The sequence below is a fragment of the Pelodiscus sinensis genome, chromosome 5, assembly GCF_049634645.1.
Source record: "Pelodiscus sinensis isolate JC-2024 chromosome 5, ASM4963464v1, whole genome shotgun sequence".
Lineage (NCBI taxonomy): Eukaryota > Metazoa > Chordata > Testudines > Trionychidae > Pelodiscus > Pelodiscus sinensis.
This window is the reverse complement of record NC_134715.1, coordinates 52593367-52609110: the sequence shown is the minus strand read 5'-3', so window position 1 is coordinate 52609110 and position 15744 is coordinate 52593367. Positions and strand designations below refer to the sequence as shown.

Genomic DNA, 15744 nt, shown 5'->3' with positions numbered 1-15744 from the left:
ACCTCTCGCGAGCCCATCCCCATTCCAGACCTGTGATTGGGCGGGAGGTTCGAGTGATCCGTGAAACGGCGATTGGTTAATGCGTGTTTTACCCTCCTTGCGAGGTGGTTTCCTGCACCTGTTCTCCCCCATTGGTCTAGTGCAATGGTCTGTCCCAGCAGAACGCGGCCCCCGCGGGCTGCGCGTGCCTGGGTACAGGGAATGCGCCCGCAGCAGGGCAGGTTCTCGGGGGTGACGCCTGTTCGGTGAGGAGCGGGCGCTGCTTCAGCTAGAGAGGCGCGTGTGTCCGCTTCTCCTGCCAGCCGGCGCTGGGTTTATAGCTCATGGGGGTGAAATCACGTGTGGTCCCTGCAGCTCAGTTCCCAGTTCGCTAGTAGCCAGGTGCCGCTATGGGCGGGCATTTTGTTTACACGCTCACATTGCTTAAAAGGAAGGTGGATGGTTTTATTAGTCCTCTTCTTAAAAGACACCTTTGCCCTGCATTGTAAAGAGCCCCAAAGCCTTGGCTCGACGGGAGGAGGGAGAAGCTGTATGTTCTTCGATTGGGTCAGTCAGCAAACAGCTTCTAATCCTTTGGTCAAGAAAACAAGGCAAGTACTTGCACAAATGCAAAACGGGTGGGCTTAAAAACTCTTGAGTAGTTTTCCATGTTAAGTGTGGCAAGCTTTTTATCTACGTCTCGTTTTTCTAAAGGGGGTGTGAGCTAACACTGGCTAATATGCCAGCTTTTTATTCTAAATCAGATGTTTAAATGACTGCATAAAATATTGGGTAAGCAAAGTGGGATCAAAATTTTTTTTTTCCTGCATCACAGAGAAGGAGGTGGGAAGGCACTAAGGGATTAACCCACATAAATTCTTCCACTCAAGCTACATATGTAAGCATTGGTTGTATTTGATTGTAGCTTTGCATTGCTCAAATTATCTTTGCGAACAGTCATGTTCCCCTGGCATTTAAACATTAGGGAGAGACTTTCATCTTGCAACACAACTTGGAAACTGGGAAAACAAAACTTTGTCAGACTGCTTAGTTAGAAGGCAAGCTGATAATATGAAGAGCTGGCAGTGCATGATTCTCTCCCACACCTACTCAAATTTAAGGACCAAGGTACCCTAAAATACCTCTCAATAATTTACACAGGTTTTCCCACATGTGGGCTACATCTAGACTAGCATGATTTTCCGGAAATGCTTTTAACTGAAAAGTTTTCCGTTAAAAACATTTTAGGAAAAGAGTGTCTAGATTGGCACGGACGCTTTTCCGCATAAGCACTTTTTGCAGAAAAGTGACCGTGGCCAATCTAGATGTGCTTTTGTGCAAAAAAGCCCCGATCACCATTTTTGCGATTGGGGCTTTTTTGCGCAAAACAAATCTCAGCTGTCTACACTGTCCCTTTTGCGCAAAAGTTTTGCGCAAAAGGGACTTTTGCCCGAACGGCAGCAGCATAGTATTTCTGCAAAAAGCACTGATTTCTTACAGTAGGAAGTCAGTGCTTTTGCGGAAATTCAAGCTGCCAGTGTAGACAGCTGGCAAGTTTTTCCGGAAAAGCCCTGGCCTCACTGCTGCGAGAGGGAGCCTTGGGCTCCTGCCTTCCCTATCCAGCCAGAGCACTCTTACTTGGGGGACCATGGTGGGGTGTGTTTGCACCGTTCACACACAATCCTCGTGTATGGGCCTGATATATCAAACATACATCTTTGGGTTCCTTTGTCTTTTACATAGAAACATTCATCCCTTTCTTTTAAATTTTGTTCCTCGTGCACATATCCCAAATTTTCATGGGCCACACACAAACATCTCAGTGGTTTTCCATTGTTGGTTTTCTTTATATTCCCAGGGATGATGATTCATCAAATGCATAATTAATTTTTTTGGATTCCCAAAGGTATCGCTGAATAGATATCAATAGTTAGGCTAAGGCAGAGGTGGGGAACCTCAGCCTCAGGGGTTGGATGCGACTCCCAGCTCACCTGGATCCAGCCCCTGAGCCTCAGGCTCCCCTCCCCGTCCCAGCATTGCAGAGCCCCCTCCCAGCATTGGCACTCCAGCCCTGTTGCTGAATCACCATGGATCTGGAGCACACCAAATCTATTAAGATGGACTGCTGTAGGGTCTCTTGTATGAGGGAACTGTGAGGAATGGCTTTTTCCTCCTCAATCAGGGGCCACATCAGTGAGGGTTGGTTTTTTTTTGCTTTTCACTTATGTGTGGCACCTGACTGATTTTTTGTGGGTCAGTGGCCCACTACCCAAAAAAAGGTTCACCACTCTTGGGCTAGGGTGTACAGTTATTACATATTCTTGTAGAACCATTTGATCTTTGTTTAGGGTAAAATTTACCAATTTCCATCATGCCATTAATTGTCTCTCCCCTTCTGTAACATTTTTCCTCAACATTTGCTTATTTTCAAAAGCAAATTTCCTTGTATACCTTCCCAGATTATTTGAATGAACAACTGCTGACTTATTTCCTGGGCATGTGTTCAGGCTAATGCTAGGGACACATTTTATTGTGTTGATCCCATAGTTCCTGCTAACAGTGACAAATCCTCCCCCCCCCCCCCCCGCTGTTGCCATACTGGCAATATTCTAGAAAATAATTGTTGTCCCATTCCTAATTTTGATACAGATGCACTGATAGGCTTTCCCAACTTTTGTATTTCAGTTGTAACAAAACTTAGTTTGTTTGCCAATACCTCTATGTTAGTGGCATCCAGTACAGGCAGTCCCCGGGTTACGTACAAGATAGGGACTGTAGGTTTGTTCTTAAGTTGAATTTGTATGTAAGTCGGAACTGGTACATATTGTAGGGGAAACTCTAGCCAAACATTTCTCCAGAGCTCAGTTTTATTCTCCCACACCTCACTTCCCTCAGTCCTTTATTCTCAAGCTGAGGTGTCTGCTGAGAAAAGCCGCTCCGCGTCTCTCTGGTCTGCTGGGGGGGGGGGGGGCGCGCTATCTTCGCGTCTCCCTGGTTTGCTGGGGGGAAGCAGCTAGTGCGGGGTTGCCTCACCCCGTTTGTAAGTAGGGATCCGATGTAAGTCGGATCCATGTAACCCGGGGACTGCCTATACTCCCAACTCCTAGTCCAATTCCACCCAAAACAGTTTCCAATACACCTCTTGGGGTTCTTTTTCTAATGGGTTTGTCAATGTACCATAATTTTAGCCATGCTGCCCACTCCTTATGGAATGTTTGTACATATGGGGTGCATTGAGGTATGACCATAGACGCATTTAACCCAGAAAGGTCCAACTCCATTTGCTTTGGAGATCATATTGGTGATATGACTTGCTCTCTGAGATCCAGTTTTACCACATAATGTCCATAAAATGGGTGTCGTCTTGACTTTTTCAAGGGCTTCCCCCCTGAATTGGATTAACTCTTCTGGGAATCCAGGGCTTGTCGATTTTGTGGGACCCTGAGGTTCTGGGGTGAGGACAACAATAAGGGGTTGAAAATGTGGGAAGGGGATGCATGGGAACAGGCTGGGGTCAGGGTGCAAGGTTTAAGCAGGATGTAGGATGCCGGAGGAGGGTGAGGATTGGGGGAGTCTGGGAGGGTGGGAAGTGTAGGAGAGAGATGAGGAGTTTGGGTGGGAGCTCGGGGTACAGGAGCAGGCTGAGGATGGGGATGCAGGATATGGTTCTTGCCTTGGACTTTCTGTTCTCCATTCTGTATACTATTGGAGTGATGCACATGAAGGTAAGGGAGCTTTCAGAGGGGTTAGGTTAGGGATGTAAGCAAGTAGTCAACTATACGTGCATTCCCGCCCCCTTCCCCACCTCTTGCTGTCTCTGATACAGAGGCAGCAAGAGGGGACCAGGAGCTAGTGCTGGGGAGAACCAGCTTAAAAGCAAGTCTCCATGGGGGGAGGGGAGACAGAGGCATAGTGCGGTACCTACACCTTTAAAATGTAGTAAGAACGTGGTGGCTTTGTCACAATCTACATATATAACTACATATACCCTAAAGTCCATGAAGGTACTTAGGAACCAAATCCCTTTGTTTTGTTCCACTGCCGTCCACAAAATTCCTGCTTGTCTACCACATAGACTTGTAGATGCCTACAGTGCAAGGCAGGGCATGTGCAAGGCAGCCTTATTCTTTCTGCCCAGGTACCTACCTCCTGCATAAGTCCAGAGCGAGTCACAGACTAAGTATATGTGTTCAGTTGCTCCAGCTGTACGCAGGGGCCTGATCCAGTAGGTGATTTTTGAGAAGCATACTGGATTATGCCCCTCAGGTAAATTAATAGAAAGCAGACAGGGAGAGGGAAAAAGAGAGGAGTCTTTACCCTTAATCTTTTTATTAGTTTATCGGTTCTCAAACTTCATTGCATCACAACCCCCTTCTGACAATAAAAATTAGCATATGACCCCTAGGAAGGGAACTTAACCCTGAGCCTGCTTGAGCCCTGCCATCCCAGGTTGTGGGACCAAAACCTGAGCCCACCGCCTTGGGCAAGAGGGGCCAAAACCAAAAGCCAAGAGTTTCAACCTAGGCAAGAGACCTGTAACCTGAGCCCTGCCACGCAGGACTGAAGCCCTCAGACTACAGCTTCATCACTGGATAGTTGGGCTCATGCTTTGGATTTGGTGCTGGGCCTTAGCAAGTCTAAGTTAGTCCTGGTGACCTGTTTAAAATGGGGTCCCAACCAACAGTTTGAGAACCACTGAATTAGTTGTTAGGGTATTTGCTGACCCAGGATCTGGGAAGCTCTCAGCTCAGGTTCCTTCTATTCCTGACAGGGATAAGAGATTTGAACAGGACTCTGCCACCTGTTAGGTGAATGCTGCAAACACCAGGCTATAGAGTCATTCTTACTGTTTCCCTAGCCCATTAATGTTTAAGTATATGCTGGCAACTCTTTCCAAAAAAGGGTGCTCAGCACACACCCCACTGACTAGTATAGGCAGCTCCTTGGGGATTACATTCTGATGTGTGTATTTCTCCACATTCATTGTAAAAAAGCTTAGGCACCCAACTCAGATTTTGTGAAACTGACCAGCAGCAGCTGAATCAGGATGCCTGGGGCAGAGCAGCTGGGGTGCTGCTGGGTTGGTACAGTAGCGCCGAGGAGCGGCGCTGCGGGACCAACCCGGCAGCGCCCCAGCTGCTCTACCCCAGGCGTAGGCAAGAAAAGCTTGGTCTGCTGGGGGGGAAGGGGGAGCACTAGCTGCACCCCCCCCCCAGCAGACCAGGGAGACGTGGGTGGCGGGACCACCCATGTCCTCCACGGCTTTGCTTCGTCTCCCTGGTCTGCTGACCAGGGAGATGGGGAGCAAAGCCATAGAGCACGCCCGCAGCGGGACAGCCCAGGCGTGCTCCAAGGCTTTGCTCTGTGTCTCCCTGTTCTGCTGGGGGGGGCTCCCCCCCAGCAGACCAGGGAGACGTGGAGCAGCTTTTCTCGCCCCGGAGGACGGGGGCGGCGGGACTGCAGTGCATCTGGGTGTCCCGCCGCTCCAGTCCTCCGGGGTGAGAAAAGCCCCGTTCGTAACTGCGGATCCGACATAAGTCGGATCCGCGTAACTCGGGGACTGCCTGTATATGTTATGTATTACAGGTTGGACTTTCCTGGCATGCCCCCCGCCCAGCCCAGCTGAGTTGTGCGCTGCCCCTCCTACACGATGCAGGCTCCTGGACTCCCCCGCCCATGAAGTGTACCAGGTTCTGCCAGACCACAGAAGTTGCCGGACCAGAGAGTTCCAGTTTATAGAGGTGCAACCTGTAGTTCTTAGCTGAAGTCAGTAATTGGATTCATTTCTAATACCTGCAGGGATGAATTTCTAATTAGGCACAGTAGTGGTGCCAGCATTTTAGGGGCATCCAGAAATTCAAATTTTGCCGCTTTGCTGCTTCCAGAGTGGGAGCCAGCTACTAGCTGTTTATGGGCATAATCTGATTCCACTCCAAGGAGGAAGGTGCTGGTCACTACTGGACTCCCTCAAGAGTCTTAAGCAGCATCGCCTATTGCCATAAACTCCACAAGAATTGTGGTGGTCACAGGGTTGGTCATATAGACTTTATTCTGAGCTCTTGCCATCCTTGCCTATTGTGTTCTATTTTGCACTCTTGTATTTTATGCTTCAAAGGCAGCACTATCTCCCCAACCTAACCCGGTCTTTTTTTAAGCTTCTAAGCCTAACTTGGAACACATAACCTAATTATTTCCCAGCTGCGAGTTCCTGCCTGAGCTGGCTTTGAAAACTTATTCCTGGCTATAACCCAAAGAACTCCATGCCATTGTTTGGCTTAGTACAGCCTTTTTCTGTAAAGTCCCCAGCACATCCTTTGTTCCTGAAGACTCTGAGGTTCTAGTTAATTTGCAAGGCTTCATCTTTGTCAGACTATCAGATGATTTTTCTACTATTCCAAGTGCTTTTTTTTCTGTTGGATTCTACTGGGTGTCATTTTTCTTTCCCCCACTGTTACATTTTATTTTAAAAACAATACAAGGGGTGATGCTGTAACTGATCACCTGCAGCAAGCACTGTTCTTTAATGTAGGGACTGAGGAAAATCAGTTCACCATCACCCCCATTGTTACAGTTTCATTCCCTCTCTCTGTAATTAATTCTTTTTCTCCCCTCCTCCAACTGACACAGAGAATTTAGGTTCTAGCAACCCACCCACTTACAGCATGTGAATTTGACCCTACCACTCAAAAAGACACCTACAAAACTAATATTTAGTTTGAAAGGAAACAATTTAAGCAGTCTCACAATAATAGTCTGGTTTGTTTTCATCTCTATTTCCAACAGCTAATGAAAGCAATGCTTTCTCGACATTAAATAAAAACAACAGGCCAGTTTATATCCTTGGCAGCACTAGTGTCAATTTTTAGCCACTCTTAAAAAAAACTTTATAGTAACATTCAGATGCAAAGACCTTAACAGTTCTTTTAATTGGTTAAATCAGTTAATCTTTGCTATTTAACTTATTTCTTTTCCTGGATGTTCATATTCTGCAAAATCAAGTAAGAACAAAATCTTTAAGCAGAATGAGACAAAGCTTTACAGTTTAGTGTAAATGTGAAATGTAAGTACACTATAACATTCTGTTAAAGTATTACACTATTAACCAAGATCATGGGTTGATAAAGTCTCTCTTTTGTGAGCATCTATAGAAGTAACACTGGTGATCTGATTATGATCCATAATTATTTTGTTTCAGTGGTCTAATCCTGCTCCATTGATGTTATAATTTTGTATTAATAATACTTTTCAGTGGTTATGGGTTTTTTTCCTTTTTGGATTTGGCTGCTGCATTTATATGATAATTTGTTCATCTTGAAATTAAAGATATGAGAGTTTCTGACAATTTTGGGATTACTAATAAGAATCTGCTTTTGAAGCAGGGTCTCCTGTATAACCATCTCCTGTGTAGATACTTTATACGAAAATGAGATTGGAGGGGACTTTTTCCTAAATTATTCCCTTCTCACCTTCTCCCATGTCTGTGTTGTTTCTAGTTCCAGATACAGTGTCTTGTCACTACACGATCATTTGCAGAAGGTGTATTTAATTATCCAAAATGTCCCAGAATCTTTAATATTGTTTTCATTCATATTTTAAAGGCTGTGCCTGAGTGGATGATGGAAAGGATTCTGGAGTGGACAAAGGGTGTGTCTAGACTACCTAGTTTTGTCGACAAAAGTGGACTTTTGTCGACAAAACAATACCAGCGTCTACACTACCGCGGAGTTCTGTCGACATAACGTCGACAGAACTCCGCAGTTTTGTCGACGCTGGTATACCTCATTTTACGAGGCATAACACTTTCTGTCGACAGAACTCTGTCGACAGAAGGTGTTATTGCCTGTAACACTGCGTCCAGACTACGGAGTTCTGTCGACAAAGCGGCTTGCTTTGTCGACAGAACTCCATGTGTCTGGACGCAAATTGTCGACGGAAGTTTTGTCGACAGTATCTGTCGACAAAACTTCCGTCGACAAAACGCGGTAGTCTAGACGTACCCTTAGATAAGTGCATAACACAAAACTGAGTAGAACAGGGTTCTCGTTTGGCAAAGGCAACAAGGTGGGCAAACACTACCACTATGGAGCAGAGGTTGGGATCTCACGTACTTTCTGAGCCTTAGAAGTCAAAGTACTCTTCAGGTGCTCTCCAAAATTAATGCTGGGTTAGGAGGACATTGGACTGGACCCAATAATCTTTTTCCACCTCTGTGCTCTGTAATTCTGTGTGGTGGGCTAGATGATTGATAAGGTATATATAACTGGCTGAAACTGTACAAGAGAGGCCATGATGTTACCTAGCAGGTTATTAGAGCAGTCAGTTAATTTGTTTATATGTACGTGTGTGTGTTAGGGCTGCCAGGTGTCCGGTATTGGACCGTACAGCCTGGTATTTGCGGCATGTGTCCGATTAAAAAAAACCCAGAAAATACTGGACATGTAAAATGTCCAGTATTTTCTGTTTTTCGGACGGCAGGCCACTTGGGACGATCTCCCCCACCATGTATGGTGGAAGCGGGGGAAGTGTGGGACTTTAAAGGGGCCATGGCTCTTTTTTGGGGGGGGGTATGGGGGGGTTTTTTTTTTTTGCTCAACCAATTTTTCCCCCGCATTCAGTATTTTTTCTGAAACTATCTTGCAACCCTAGTGTGTGTGTGTGTGTGTATATATATATATAATCAGCACCGTAAATAAATATAATCAAAATTCTAAATAGTGTGAAAGAACCTTTTTGAATATTTTGAAGAAGACAGATTTAAAGAAATCAAACTAGAAGAACTTTATTTTGTTTGGAACTACAAGAATTTGATGGTTCTAATGTATGAAAACAAATCATATCCTAGAAAAATCCTTTCTTGAACACTATTTTTTTGAACACTATTTGGGACCATATTCTATTGTCATATTGTTGTGGCAGACTCCCATCGACTACAATTGGAGGTGCAACAAAGAACCAAATCCCTTCCTGATGTAACTTCGTGGTCAGAAATGATTTAACCACTGGGATGAATCAGGTCCAATGAATAGAAGAATATACCCCTCAACTTACTCAGTTCTTGTGAGTTGAATGCTATGAACATTCTATCCTTCAGTCTCATTTCAGTAACACAAGGGCTATGTGCGGCATGCATTCACATTCTCACAAGTTGATTCTTCTTTGTGAATTTATAATGTTCAGAATACTGTGCAGTGAAAAAGTCATAACTGATGTATAAAAGAAGGAATCACTTTTCAAGTGCTGTGTGCATTGTCATTGAACTAACACCATGGTGTGGATGTAATGCTACCTCTAGAATGCACTCACAAACTCCCTTGATTTCAAAAGGTGTGTACTATTACTACCCAAATATTACTAAGATCAAAGGGACAGAGTTAATATTTTCTTTAATTAAATCTCTATTGGAGAAAAGATTAATACTCTTACTCCAGTCAAACAAAACAATAGGGAAGAGCTCTACTGGCATTATTTTCCATTACAGGAAAGCCATATATAAATTACTGTCCATAGCCATCACTGTGCATTCTGATGAACTTCTTAAAAGAGATTTTAATGGTGATAGAATTATTCCTTACTATATGGTCCTTGTAAATAATTTGCAAAGAAAGTAGTTGACCTGTTATAATTTCAAATTGAATTCCACATGGTATATATCATTCGTATAATATACTATTACACATACTTATATGCAGTAGGTATTCTAGCTTTTCTAGAACTCTTACCTTTTATTTTTTATTGAATAAGTATATGCCTTGATGCTTGTTACTGTGCTGCCCACCTTGGTCATGTAAAACTTTGTGGTGCCAATAGGGAAAGAACTCTGATCCTCCTGAACCAAAAAACAAGCCCCTTACGTCTTAAAATGGGGTAGAACTTGTGTGCAGTCTGTAATACTCTGTTGATCAGTCCTGTTTCGTCCAGAAGAGAGCATTGGGTCATATTAACACTAGTCATTTTGTTATGGTATTTTTACTTTATTAAAACTTTATAAACCATTTTAAAACTGAAACCAAAATAATGTTTTAAGCACCATAGGTTCCTTCTTTATCAATACTAAACACTCCTTTATTTCCAATCCCTGGCTTCTGTCATGTTTGAATATGATAATGGTGACACCAGTACAAGAAAGTTTGATCTTTGCTATGAGAATCTGGTAAACTACTACCATCACATCCTGCCTACTTCCTTGCTTTTTTGTGGATGGTCACTGAAGAGAATGGCTGTTGTTTAACTCCAGAAACATCTCTCATGAGCAGCATGTGAGATAATTTCCAGTTTGGCTCCTTTGCTCAGGGTAACACCAGCCATCTGACTGTATCAGCGGGGGACTTATTATTATTACTATTATATTATTATTTATTATATTATATTATTTATTTATTGCTAGGTTGATTGACAGTTTTAATCATGAATTCTTGTTACAGTGAGTGAGCATCTGTATTTCCCTGGTACTGCACTTACTTATTTTGTTTTTAATTTAAGTACAATGACTCAAAGTATATTGTGGAACATAAAGACCAGAGGCTATATAACACAGAAAACAGTGGCCATAAAGCAATCAAACATAAATAACTCACACCAGGCCTCAAAAGGACACATCTATCAATGCTTTGACTTGTTACAATATACAAAGGATGGGTGCCAAGTGTTCTTAAATTCAGCAAGCTTATTATGAAGTCTTGCTCCAAGGAAGTAATGTCACATTCCTGTCAACTTCAGTAATATGAAAACCTTTACAAAATTTCATCATGTATGTCTAGCAGCATAGAACAAATATCTTTTAATTGATCCCATATATCTCTTAGCCAAAAGTCCAACTGTCACCTAGGCAGCTCCAAAAGCATGACAGGTTAGGATTCACAGAACACTGGAGGACTGTTGGGTATGATTGGGTTTAGAATGGTATTTAAACAATATAAAGGAATAAAATCTTGCCCAGAATAGCACAGGTAGAGGGTAAAAGATATTGCCTTTGACAACCTTAGCAAGCAGACTTCAACTGAATACAGCAGAAAGAATACACATAATTGCCCCCTTGCCTGCCAAAGTCATATGACAAAAGTAAAGGATCATCTCAAAAGTTATTTTTTCTAATACTAAACAAGTTTTACATAGAAAATAGTAATATGTGCTCTCTAGGGATGTAAAATCCCATTTAATTAGTTAACCAGTTAGATGTTAAGTTTAACTGATTAAACAGGAGTGGGCGGGATAGCCCTCCGTCCCACAGCTGGGTGAAGCAGTCCCGGTGCCATGGGCAGGGACTTCTTCAGCCTGGCTGCTTCCAACCCTGCGCTGATTACCTCTTCACATCCCTAGTGCTTTCTCCCCTCTAACAAGTAAATACCTAGTATATCCTTATTGCTGAGACGATGGCAGTTTTTCATCTCTCTCTCTACTCTGTTGAGCTTTTGTGTAGAACATTTTGTTTTCTGCCTCCTGCTTGGCTTCCTGCTATCATTTTAATGAAGTAGACTTATCCATCTAAGGTCTGTGCTGCTGGGATCTTCTTTCTCCTTTCTCATTTTAGGAAGGGAACAGGAGGAATCTTCACATCCCACCCAGTGCTGTAGAGAGCTCATGAGGATCTTCTCTTCCATTCCATAGAGAAGTGTTTCTCAAAGTGGGCTGCAGGAAGTGGTGGCCTTGGCCACACTGCTTCCTGTGGCTCCCGTTGGCTGGAAATGGTAAACTGGAGCCAAAGGGAGCCATAAGGCTCCATAGCTACTGACTCCTTAGGTCCATGGTGTGCAACATGTTAGCCACTAGCCACATGTGGCTTTTGAGCGGTTGATTGTGGTTAGTTCACTATAGCAATAGCCACTATAGTTGGACACCACAGCTTTAGGTAAACAAAGCAGCATGGACCTGCTAGCAGCTTTCCCAAAGTGGGAAAGATCGTGTAAGAACATGATTCCCGGAGCGAGGACAATAAGAGGAAAATTAAATATCATGAAACTTGCAATAACATTGTAAGAGTTGCCAGCATTGAATCAGAAGGGAGCAGAAAGAGCAGCAGGGAATCCAAATAAGAAGGAACAATAGCTGGGAAGGGTCGTGTCTCTGAAGCTATGTTGCACCGCACACTTATTTAGAAATAACTCATTATATTTTGAAATAACAGAGTGCGCATCTACACAGCAAGCCCTTTATTTTGAAATAAATTCGGGCTTCTCACTCTGATTCCTGTAACCCTCATTTCACAAAGACTAAGGGAAGTCGAAGGAAGAGTGTTCTTCCTTCGACTTCTAGCTGTGTAGAACAGTGCGAAAAGTTGAGTTAAGGTACTTCAACTTTCAGCTAAGCAATTAACATAGCTGAAGTTGCATATCTTAACTCGACATAAGCACACAGTGTAGACATACCCTGAGTGGCCTGTTTCTTCAAAGCAGCAGCTCCTGCTGCAAAGGTCTGCTTGCAACTAACTAATACCGGATTTGGAGAGAAGACTAGACTGAAGCAGCAGGAAGCAAACCATTTACAGTGAAACCTTTGTTATCCAGAAAACTTTGTTAACCGGCATTGCTCCTAGCCACAATACTATCACATCTTCAGGCACACAGGCCTGGCTTGGTTTACCATTATTGGCTAAACAATTTTTTATTTAAGAAGTACTAATCATCTTTAACTCAAAATAGAAATGTGAGACCAACTGCCTCACACTACAAAACTACCAATATTAAAAACTTAAGATTTACTATTTTTGTCCATTGGTTTTTCCTAGGTTGATGGGACCCTCAGATAACCGGAATTTTTAGATAATCGGAATGCCCTAATCCCCGAGTGTGCCGGATAACACAGGTTTTACTGTACCAGGCAATATCACTTGGCTTGGTGGCTCAGTCAGAACCTGTGGGAATGCTTTTAACAGGACAGGGCAATGTACAGTGGAACACACTTTGCTAATTCTCTGAGCAGAAGTAAAAGCACAGCCCAGGCTAGTGTATGCTGCTAATGGCGAGGTGGACGCTAACCAGCTGGGGTACAAAAGATACCTCATTCCCCAGGGGATGTGGGATATCATGGTACATTGCCTAGCAAGTTAGCCAGGTCTACCCCTTTTTGGCTTGTCATCTTCTCTTGGGGTGTGTCTACACTGCACTGTAACTCAAAATAAGATACACAATTTGAGCTTTGCAAATTGCATATCTTATTTTGATGCTATTTTGAAATAGCTTATTTCGTCATTTGGTGCTGTTAAATTTTGAAATAAACCGCTATTCCAGAATATCCTTTACCCTAATGAGAATAACGGGCTTGCTGTAAAGATGCAGGGTAGCTATTTCGGGATACTCCGGTATCCTGAAATAGTGTTGCAGTGTAGACATAGCCTTGGATACTATGAAAGGCTTCTGGCCAACTACATGTATGGGAGAAAGTTGCATCATATTGCCATCAATCCCATCTGCCCAACAGAAATAAAGAATACAGTTTTAGCTCCTATCAATAAACAATATTCTGTTTATAGATCTATTGCTTTAGCAAGTGTACATCTTACCAGGCACAATATGCTGAAAAGAGTACTGTTATAAAGCCATTATCTGTGTTATCAGATGCCCTGAGGAATATATTGTTCTGGGAGAATGATTTGCAACCATCCAATCATACTAAAGTAACTTAGAATGGAATTGGGCCCATGAATGTTCAAGATTTTCAGTGGGTTTAACCCACAATACTAGTAATCATTCATAGTTCTCCACTTTGCAAAAGAGAAGTAAAAAGCTAATTAATTGGGGTATTCAGAGATATCACTTACCGATATTTTTTTAAATGGATCACTAAAATATTTGATTATTTTTAAACACTTCCAACTCCTGATTCATCAATCCAGCATACAAATTTCAATGATTTAACTGTTACAAAATGCACCGAGACATTTTTATATCCTGCTCTCATTTGGTTAGCATTACAGTTTTATTCAGCATGTGAAATTTTAAATATTTTCTTGTACATCCCTTCTCCTCAATTATCTAACAAAACAGAACTCGTATAAAGGAAATCTTTTATGAGACAAAGATATATTGTGCTACTAACTACTGTGAATTCTGCTTAAAAACTGATGTGATAACAGAAAGGTTTTTTTTAATTAAAAAGATACATGAAAAGACCTGAATACAGTAATATTTAACATCACCATACACCTGGATTATCTCAGATCACTTAACTCTTGTTACTTTTATAAGGTAAGGTCAGGAAAAGACTTGAAGCCTTACTAATGCAGAAAAGTGATTGAAATAATATGCAAGAGAAATGCAGTAAAATGTGGTAATAGCCAATAGGGTGTGCTATAGTTCTAAAATTGAAGCCAAGCTATATCTAAGAAGTGACTACTGAGAAAATGACTGAGAAATTAGTCTAGTGTAAACATAATACACTAATATTCTCTTTTGGAGGTCCCAGAAAAGAAGTACAGAATACACATTTAATGAGGGAAGAGAATAGAGGATTTGACAGGTGATTTTTAATAAAGGATGATCACTGCAGAAATGGCATTAATTCAGTGTAAACACTATACTATATACCGTACATTATATGTAAATATACATACATATAGTAGATATTTCAGGTTGCAATTATACTATGAAAATACATTGATTCCTCTATGGAAAACTAAATGTATGTGTGTAGAGTTAAAATTTGAATAGCATACATATGTAATCTGTACAAATATGTGTAATACAGAAAACTCCATTTTCCTTCTCTGTTCAGAATTTGCTGATGATATAATTGAAACTTTGTTATTGATCTTCTCTGGTTTGCACTAAATGTAAGAATATGTATTAAACAGTGTTTTGTAAATGATACGAATATGAAATAATTCATGTTTTTTATGAAAATTTTGGAACCATTTGTGATGATGGAAACTTTCCTACTATGGCTTTTAGAATTAGCCCAAATTTGTGTTGCCAGTTACTTTTTGGTACTTTCACATCTACAGTGTTTCAAATGCTAGAGTTCTCCAATGTTAAGTTTTTAGATACTGTCACTGTGGACAACATACTTTAAAGCAGTGAAGATGGAGAAAGACGATACAAAGGAACACAAAATATACAATTAAATGTTTGTTCTCTCCTGTAAAAATATTTTGAAAATAATATACTTTCTTATTACAACACCATAGGAATTATTTTCTGGTTTATTCTGCTCCAATTTTCAGTGCTGATTTACAGTCTCCTTCAGACTTGTTTTAAATAAGCAACCTTAAAAAATAACTGTAAAAGAAAAAAGATTTAAGAATCTATCATGGCTCTACAAGCCACAACGATGGTCTGAGTGGGTTGGGAAGACCTTTGAATCACCATCAGTTCTTGGAGATATTCGGTCTTTGGAACATTTTGGTATATGCAATGCTTCTTGATGGCATGTTACTTCGTCTTCTTTCTGGCTTTTGTTTAGTGTTGCAAGTTTTACAGCAAAAGCATAAGGTGAGACAAAACCCTATCAGTGATGTTTTGTATATACATTAATGCTAATATAGGCTAGAGGGCAGAATGGGCAAAATGACCTAGTAGGTCTTTTCTTTCTTAAATATCTGTTTATTTGACTGAGGTTACTTTCACAAACACCTTCAAAAACATTAAAATGGAGTATTTCCAATCACCCTCCATATCTCCACCCAAAAAATATAGCATATTAAAAATCATTCTTTATCCTGTTCCCTTTGAAAGCAGTAACAAAATTTCCTTTTAATTCAATGGAAGTAGAGTGTTGGAGAGGAAACCATGTGTCTATTGGGAATGGATACCATTTGTACTTAGTTCTAGAGCC

At 41.7% G+C, this 15744-nt stretch overlaps 1 long non-coding RNA gene across 2 annotated transcripts; it reads left to right on the top strand.

Moving 5' to 3' along the window:
- Window positions 1–101: 101 nt before the first annotated feature.
- Window positions 102–15077, top strand: LOC142829593 (uncharacterized). Of its 2 annotated transcripts, XR_012904146.1 has the most exons (3): window positions 102–590; window positions 5566–5720; window positions 8896–15077. It is a non-coding gene; the product is annotated as an uncharacterized LOC142829593 (long non-coding RNA). The 2 variants fall into 2 exon arrangements; XR_012904145.1 differs by lacking the exon at window positions 8896–15077 and having other exon boundaries at window positions 5566–5721.
- Window positions 15078–15744: the final 667 nt, after the last annotated feature.